The 8,049-nt window shown below is 43.2% G+C and overlaps 1 pseudogene; it reads right to left on the reverse strand.

Annotated features, from left to right (window-relative positions):
• Window positions 1–2,181: 2,181 nt before the first annotated feature.
• LOC116883208 lies at window positions 2,182–7,160 on the reverse strand (annotated as a pseudogene).
• Between the last annotated feature and the right edge of the window lie 889 nt (window positions 7,161–8,049).

Raw genomic sequence — 8,049 nt, forward strand, 5'->3', positions numbered from 1 at the left:
CCAATTATATGGTCAATTTTTGAGAAAGTACCATGAGGACCTGAGAAGAATGTATATCCTTTTGCTTTAGGATAGAATGTTCTGTACATATCTGTTAAGTTCATTTGGTTCATGACTTCTCTTAGTCTGTCTATGTCTCTGTTTAATTTCTGTTTCCATGACCTGTCCATTGATGTGAGTGGGGTGTTGAAATCACCTACTATTATTGTGTGAGGTGCAATATGTGTTTTGAGCTTTAGTAAGGTTTCTTTTACATATGTAGGTGCCCTTACATTTCGGGCATAGATATTTAGGATTGAGAGTCTGGAGGTTCCTCAGAAAATTGGACATTGAACTACCTGAGGATCCAGCTATACCTCTCTTGGGCACATACCCAAAAGATGTCCCAACATATAAAAAAGACACATGCTCTACTATGTTCATAGCAGCCTTATTTATAATAGCCAGAAACTGGGAAGAACCCAGATGCCCTTCAACAGAGGAATGGATACAGAAAATGTGGTATATCTACACAATGGTATATTACTCAGCTCTAAAAAACAATGACTTTATGAAATTCATAGGCAAATGGTTGAAACTGGAAAATATCATCCTGATGTGGTAACCCAATCACAGAAAAACACACATGGTATGCACTCATTGATAAGTGGCTATTAGCCCAAATCTTGAATTACCCTAAATGTACAGAACACATGAAACTCAAGACGGATGATCAAAATGTGAATGCTTCACTCCTTCTTTAAAATGGGAACAAGAATACTTTTGGCAGGGAGTATAGAGTGAAAGATTAAATCAAAGGCAGAATGAACAGCCATTCAGAGCCTACCCCACAGGTGGCCCATACATATACTGCCACCAAATTTGACAAGATGAATGAAGGAAAGAATTGCAGGCCGACAGGAGCCTGGATGTAGGTCTCTCCTGAGAGATACAGCCAGAATACAGCAAATACAAAGGCAAATACCAGCAGCAAAGCACTGAACTGAGAACAGACCCCCTTTGAAGGAATCAGAGAAAGGACTGGAAGAGCTTGAAGGGGCTTGAGACCCCATATGAACAACAATGATAACCAACCAGAGCTTCCAGGGACTAAGTCACTTCCCAAAGGCTATGCATGGACTGACCCTGGACTCTGACCTCATAGGTAGCAATGAATAGCCTAGTAAGAGCACCAGTGGAAGGGGAAGCCCTTGGTCCTGCTAAGACTGAACCCCCAGTGAATGTGACTGTTGGGGGGAGAGCGGTTTAAGTTACATCATCTGGGTCCTAGTCATCTCTTAGCCCACCTTCCTTTCATTGGGCCCAAGTCTCCCAACTCCCAGATCATCTCTAAACTAGGTAAGGTCTTCTGTGTTGCTCATTTGGTTTTGCACTCCTTATTAGGCCACTGAGAAGAGTGGCTCTGCCGCAGTTGACATAGAAGAATTCTTTTGCATGGATACTGTGCCCAAAATCCTTGTGATCTCACTCTCCTTCAGTCACTGGTGAGAGAAGTGGGCCTCATGGTTAAGCCTTGAAAGCCAAGGCAGAGCCCCCTTGCTACCCCTCAGGGCAGAGGCCACCAGGACAGCGGCTTTTTATTCTAACCCATCTTCTTCCTTTCCCTCCCACACAACCATCCCTCTTTTCCTCCACCAACCTCCTTCCCAGCCAGCACTCGGTGGGGTTCATCTTTGCCAGGCTACCTGAAGGAGCTGCCAGCCCCCAGAGCAGATCCACAAAACAAAACAACTATTGGCAAGCACAGAAAAGAAGAAAATCACAAAATTCAGGGTTGTCTTTGTCTACAAATAATTGCAGCTCCTAGAAGAGGAGAGGTTGTTTTCCACATGAAGTTGGACATTCTCTTGTGGTTAGGATAGTTCACCTCACCTCTCCGCACTGACTTCCCTGTCTCCAAGAACATAGCAAGAATACCATGTGTACACACACAGAGGTGCTCTTTATGGGTATGCCTCTATGCTGTTTGTTGGCATAACTTCTTGGGGAGAAGGAACTAGGTGTAAGAGAAGTGTCCCTTCTTGGGGCTTTCTATTTACCAAAGTCCTGTGCACACATACATATACAGGTAAGAGTGTGCATGAGCACATGGTGCAAGCACACACATTGACACACACTAGATTATAAGGGAGGGTGAGGGTCAGACTCTCTAGGCCTGGGCTGGGCTCTTGCTGGAGTAGCTCAGACAGGGGTGACAGAGAGCAGAGGGTTGTAGATCCTTTTCCCATCAGCTGAGTGGGCACCATGTGCCAGCATCTCCTTGATGGTGATCCAGTGGTCCAAAATCTTCTTGTTTCACTTCTTCATGGTCTTACAGTGGCTCAGTGCAATGCTGTTGAGCTTAGGTTTGCTGTCGCCATTCTGCTGCTCCCTTAGACACTCCAGATAGCTCTGCATCATGAACTCACCATGCTTCCTTTGCTCCGGTGCTCGAATAAGGTGTTGCTTCCTCTCTTCTTTGCTCCAGTAGCGGCCCATCTTCATCACATTTACTGCATCATCATCAGTGGTCATACCACTGCACTCCTCTCGGATCTTCAGGCCTCTGGCCTTCAGCAGCTGATCTTGTACAGGCCGCTTGGCCACATAGTGGGTCCCATCACTTAGCACCTTCACTTTCCACTCCATGCGTGGTGCTTCTACAGCTGCAGCCACCACCCCGCCCACCCGAGGACCACTAGCCAAGCTCAAGGAGCCATGGCTCAGATCCTCCAGGGTATGTGGCGGGGCCAACTGCACACAGCTATGGTACTGCTCGAACTCCTGGCCACGGTGGCGCCTGAAGAGGTAAAGGCTACCTTCAGGGCTCACACGCTCCAGAGAAACACTTGTCTTGGTGCTGCGGCAGACATGCTCTTCTGTGTGTTGTCTACGACCCCCTTCAGGATCCCGGAAAGTTATCGGAACTTGGCTGGGCTCCCTGGTGAAGGAGCACCCTTTAGGTGGGTGGTGACAGGAGGGCCAGAAGGGGTCCGGTTCAAGTTGGAATTGGTACCAGCAGATCGCTTCAGGGGGCTCTCAGGTAGAGGTTCCACAAGCAGTGGAGTGCTGTGGCAGCTCTCTCCAGTGTTGTAGGCTCTGGTGCTATCCTTGTCTGATTTCTCTGGCAGTTCAGAGATATCAGATAGCTCATGCTTTTTGGGCTCACTGGCTGCCAGGTCATAGGGACTCTCCTCTTCCAGCAGCCAGACCTTCATAAAGGGCTCCCGCAACTGCTGCATCTTCTGTGCCCACAAGATATTGCGACACTTGAACTCTAGGTGCTGAAGCTCTTCCTCCAGCAAGGCCATCTTATGGACTAGGCTCTCATTGCGTTTGATATCTAGGGCACTGTTGCCACTGGAGGCCCGGGAGAAGAAGATACCCAGCTGGTTGCCATTTTCCAGGTGGCACTTGATCTCCAGCAGCTCCCCGTAGCGTTCATACTCCTCATCAGTGAGCCCAGGCAGGTCAGCCACTCCCAGCCCTGCCCCCTCAGCTAGCAGAGAATTATGCTGAAGTAGAAGTCCCTGCTCTGTAGGGCATCCCCTTGTAGACCGAAGTTGCGCAGGCTTCCAGGGGTGTTGGTGGTGCTGTGAGGTTCATCCCTGAGCAAGTCATGTTCAGAGCTCTCTTCTTTGTGGGTACTCCCATTAGTCTGGCCTACCCCGCTGTCCAGGTCCTGGCTGTTGCTCAAGCCAGGACCCCCATCAGGAGCCCCCTTCTCATCATTTCCAGTCTTCTGGGCAGAGGGGTTCTTAAGGGGTGGATGTGTACAGGATGTGTATGATTAGGTGGGCAATGTTATCTTATCAATTAGATCAAATGTTTTTGTGTTGTATGTTTTTTCTTGTGCAGATTTAAGTGTAAGAGAGTGTGTGGCAGCTAATCGGGGCTGCCAAGGACTTGGGGTGTGTTTCTGTCCTGGAAACGTCCCTTGGGAATTAGATAGCTAGAGAGATTTCTGTCAGGCTCAGAGAGAGGCCTTCAGCAGTGTGATATTGGATGGAGCAGAGCGGATGAGATGCTTTGCTCACTGAGTCAAAGATATCTACCAGATATCTTGGAACACTGTGGTGCTGGCCCTAGAGCGGGTCAAAAAGACTGCTTTATTTTTATAATATTACAACAACACATCTTGGAAAAATATTTTCAGTAAATATACTAAACAAACACTTATGTTTTAAAATGTACATATTCACATTGTGACCTAGTCATAATTCTAAAGCTTTTAAATGTCCACCTAAAATGTAAAGAAACCTTTAAAAAGATCTTTGGAATGGGATCACTAACAACATTTCCTCCAAACAGCACTGTGAACATTTTCTTAGGAGGATGAAAAATATAAAAATAAATATCTGAAACACCCCCCAATTTTAAAAATTATGGAATTTACTATGGAAAGCAAAGCTAAATAGTGGAGGTTTCCAGAAGTATAAAGAATCACTTGTGTGTGAACACAGTGGAAAAGGACACGGTGGTGTATGAGCACCTTCACCTGTGTTGTCTCATCTTCGTCACTTGATGGCACTGAGGATGTCTGAGAGATTTTGTAAGCACAATTCTTATTTTATGACACAATTAGCCTGTGTTGTCTCTGTCTTATCCATGGTTTAAGACATTAATGCATTTTAACAGTTGGCATATTGTTAACAGATGGGGAAGTTTTCTTGGGGTGGAAGTATCAAACTAGGAATGTTTGTTTGAGAGATGTACTTTTTTCCTTGATTCCTTTCAATTTTACTCAGTTCTTCTGCTTCCCAAATGCCATGAGTTTAATAACTATGTTCTCCTGCATCCTTCCATCATGGTGGTAGAAACCTCTGAAATCATGAAATAAAATTCTTTTATTCTTTCATTGTTTTACTCTGGTTACAGTCATGGAAAGCTGTCTCACATGTGCCCTGTGTTGTCTGAGTAAGAACGAAGTGAGATGCTGGAGCTCTTGTTTGCTGGTCAGCCTGACAGAAAAGGTAATGCAGAAGTAAAGCTGGTCTGTTATATTCACAGGGAAACCACCCCTATTTACAATATTTATCAGATAAGACACATGTGTTACAAAAGGTAACAATAAAGGGAGGAAGGGGAGAGTGCACATGTAAGAGCAATGGCTAATCCTGTTTGTAACTTGACTATATCTGGAATGAATTCCAATCCAGATTTGGAGGGCTCAACTGTGATCCAAATCTCAACTGTGATCCAAATCTTGAGCCTGGGAGACACACGTTTTTGACTTTGACATATGCCTGAAGATATTGAGGAATAGAGGCTATGAAAAGCTTAGGACCAGTCAAGGTAGTACATGCCTTTAATCGCAGGAGATTAAGGCACTGAGATCTTTGAGTTCAAGGTCAACCTAGGGCAAAACAAGGACCAGAACCAGGATGTGGTGGTACATACCATTAATCTGGACTACACCTGTTGAATATTTACTTAAGTATATTGATAGAAGGAAGATTAGCTCTTCTTCATCTGCTTGCATTTACTTTCCACAATCTGTTGGAATCTACAGGAGACCAGATGAAACAACTAGCCTTGTAGGACTAGGAAACTACTAGATTCTTGGACTTCTCATTCGCAGCTGTCTGTAAGTCATCCTAACAAATTCCATTTCCATATAGAGACTATCTATTAGTTCTGTGACTCTAAGAATCCTGATTAATACAGTAAATGGTGAAAGTATGCGTTAAGAAATGTAAAGAATCCAGAATCCTAGAAATGGAGAGTGACAATTCACCTGTCAATTACCAAAACCTGATGCTAAGCCAAGGCAGGTATCAGAATCTACACAGTTGTAGATATTGATGGTCTCACATCATTTGGCTATAAGGTACATGGATGGGTTAAAGGCTTACTTAAGTACAACACAGAAAGCAAGTCTTAAGCCTTTAAATCCTGTTACATAAAGATTGGTCATTATAACATACATATTCCCTATTCAGATTTTTGTTATAAAAATCCTTAGTGAAATTTGAGAGTAAATAATCTATAAACCATGATTTCATTCATCAATCTGGTCATGAAGACCACCAAGAGAATCCTCCCTGCCCTCCAGTTATTTTCTCAGAACTGGATTATTGTCCTGACCTACAGTTATTTGCAATCAATTCCAGAAACAGAAGAATTCTTTCCAAATTTTACATGGAGTAACATTCTCCCATGCTCAACATCTTTTCCAAAGATCACAGAGAACTTTATGTCTCATGGACATGCAAGAATACCCTAAAATCTCCAAGGACTTACATACCCATTGAGACTATCCATTAGAGATGCTTCTGATCTTTTGTAGGTTTACAGGTACTTAACTCCTGTTTTACAAATCCTGGAAGAATTGATCAGTTCAAAGTGAATACGATTTAGTGTTGAAAGGATGAAACTGAGTGTATGAGGTTCATTTTGAGCCCAGCTTCAAACACTGTACAGGAACTGAGCCCATGGCTCTGTATAAGAAAAAAAATGAGGAGAGAAGTCGGATGTATATTGAACTTACCTCTGCAGGGAAATCATTACCTTTGACTCTTAAACAGGATGGTTTAAGTAGGACAAACATCTTTCCCCAACCTAAATCAAGGTAATGGACACACTTTAAGGGTGAAAATAGGAGATGTGATGCAGCCTGCTTGAGCTGGCCCTATAGGATTGGACAGTTCCTCCATTTTTCATCATCCTATTAAGAACTCTTCTTGCCCACCTTTTATACTACATTTAGTGCAGGAACAAGTAAGTTAAATAAAAAGTGAAAATGTAGTATAAAAGAAACAAAATGAGGAGAAAGAAGATAAGCAATTTGACAGTGACTAGGAACAGGAAAAAGAGAAAAGCACTATGATTGTCATATCAGTGGCAAGGGCAGAAGGAGAATGTACAGGTATGGAAATGAAGAGTTCATTTAAACATAGTCAAATCCCATCTATTGCAGATCTCCCAAAAGCACAAAACATAATCTGTATGTTTACTCACAAGCACTGGTTCCTACCATCTGCCATGAACTCATTTCCAGGAAGTTCACCAGCAGAGGCTCCAAGAAGTAATTTCTTATTATACTGAGATTCTAAAACTGGAGAGTAGCAGGGAGAAGACAGAGAACTCAGGAAGTAGCATGCACAGGCAAGGAAGGAAATGCAGTGGGATCCCAGGCTACGGATTGAGCAGTTTGCCTGGAAAGAATCCAGATTCCTCATTGCTACTTTGTGACCCAGTAGGATATATTCTTCTGGCTTCTTTCCCATGGGCTTTATTGTCAGATTTGTGTGTGAGATACTCAAAGAATTGTGAAATCTAGTGAATGATGAATGCAGAGAATAAGTGCAAAGGTCTAATCTAGAAGCAAAGCAAAAAGAGAACAATAATCAGAACCACTGATGGAACCAAGCCAGAGACAATATCAGGCAGTGGTCAAGAATAGTCCTCAGAACCAGAGATGACAAGAATATAATTATGCATAATAGCAGTCATATATCTCTCAAAAGATAAAAAGCAAAAAAACAAATGGTGGAATAATGAAAGGATACTGAAAGCTACAAGAGGAAGGAAAAGAAATGGTCTATTTATCAAAAAAGTGAGCACATGAGAATAGTGTGTGATTATTCCACAGAAACTTTAAAAGAGTGAAGGTTCTAGAAGATGTATGCCAAGTTCTAATACATAAGAACCATTACACCAAACAAAGCTACCTATTAAAATTGAAGGAGAAACACATTTTTCAATGATAAATACTGACTAGTTAAATTCTACAGAAGATATGAGAAGAAATACATCATTCTGAAGAGAAGGAAAAACACACCAAGCACACACATGGAAATTACAATGCCAAGATGGTTAATAAAAATGTATATCCCTGCACCCAAATCCCAAGGGGGAGAGGGATGGACCTTCAGAAGTGCAGACACTTCTGAGGAATCAGAGGAGACTATCCTCTGCCCACATTCTGGACTGAAGAGAGAATCACCCAGTGACAGCTGTGCCCTTGGGCACAGGGACCTAGGAGCAGTCAGGGGCAGGACGCTTCTGATTTCTGCCAGCACCAAGAACAGAAAGACAGTTACCAGAAGCACCTACACACCTGAGAGC

This window comes from Rattus rattus, chromosome 14 (genome assembly GCF_011064425.1).
Source record: "Rattus rattus isolate New Zealand chromosome 14, Rrattus_CSIRO_v1, whole genome shotgun sequence".
NCBI classification, from domain to species: Eukaryota; Metazoa; Chordata; class Mammalia; order Rodentia; family Muridae; genus Rattus; species Rattus rattus.